Source organism: Limulus polyphemus, unplaced genomic scaffold, assembly GCF_000517525.1.
Source record: "Limulus polyphemus unplaced genomic scaffold, Limulus_polyphemus-2.1.2 Scaffold5550, whole genome shotgun sequence".
Classification (NCBI taxonomy): domain Eukaryota; kingdom Metazoa; phylum Arthropoda; class Merostomata; order Xiphosura; family Limulidae; genus Limulus; species Limulus polyphemus.
In genome coordinates, this window is record NW_013671160.1 from 61,445 (window position 1) to 62,963 (window position 1,519).

A 1,519-nucleotide genomic window follows, 5' to 3' on the forward strand; every position below is an offset into this window, starting at 1 on the left:
CAGACTTAGTGAGGAGAAATGACGATTGAATGAGTAGATGTAAATACTGACATTCTTTTCAGTATTAAGAAGGGGAAATGACGTTTGCAGGAATAGATGTAAATACTGACATTATTTTCAGTGTTAAAGAGGAGAAATGACGTTTGCAGGAGTAGATGTAAATACTGACATTCTTTTCAGTTATATAGTACGGGTACCTTGAGAACATTGTTAATATAATGTACATAGTACGGGTATCTTGAGAACATTATTAATAGAATGTATATAGTACGGGTATCTTGAGAACATTATTAATAGAATGTATATAGTACGGGTACCTTGAGAACATTGTTAACAGTACAGCTATTCACAATACAGAAGAACCAAGCATGGTTCTTTAAGTGTTCATGCCTATACAAGATCGTTCATTGTATCGTATAATAAAGCAGAGGTATTGGCATCTGTGTTTCTCGTATCAAAACGTTGAGAGGAATGCTACAAAACATTGAAGTCAATCAATACGTACATGGAGATACTCAGACATGTGTCGCTCTCGTGCACCCGCGCGCGAGCGATTCGGCATCAGCTGACGCATTTTGTTACTTCCAAACGCCTTTTATATACGTTATGAAGTTAAAGAGCTTGTAGACAGACACCCAACAGTACACAAACTAAAGAGCATACATTATTTGTGCAGCTACAGCTTCACTGACTTTTAAGAACAACAAGAAACAATATGGCGAATAACATTAGTACAATATAAACAACCTAGCTTGCTCCATTAAATAAACGGATTTTTTTTTCAATGATCACGAAATGTTACGTGAATCCACTGCTAGACCTCTCCCCTCACATAATTACAGATATAAGAGATCTAATACATATGAAATTATGCAAAGCTTTCGTTAAACGCGAGGAATATTTCATGAACACGTAGGCAAATGCCTAAATATTACTGCATATAAATAGACAGTGACCATGCTAAAACAGACTCTCAGATAGGCCTACAAAAAAGTAATCAATTTTATATATATATACTGAACAACCAGCTTTTATAGTGATTACTGTTAGGAAAAAAACCGTCGCTGACTGGAAAATAAATCGTGAAGTTGGATCAAATTCACGATATTATCCAGTAATTTGATATGTAAAATAACGTTTTCTGTAAACTTTTTCGGTTATAAGTATTGTGAATTATAATAGAAAACCCCCTTTTGTGTTGTGTGTTAAAACTTATAGAGTCATACAACTCATCTTGCATAACTTGTGAAGTTTTTCAAACTTCCATTTTATTACAAAACGTTATCACAGTGCCTAAAAGTGGTCCACTTATTAAACATTTCACTTCTTTCAAATTGTTATCCACATTACTACTGAGCAACATATCTTGTGAAGTAATATCAAACTTAAAGTTGTTAATTATGCATATATACAGACAAATCATGTCAGTATCTACATCTAATCCTTCAAGCGTCATTTCTCCTCTTTAATACTGAAAAGAATGTCAGTATTCACATCTACTCCTGCAAACGTCATTTCT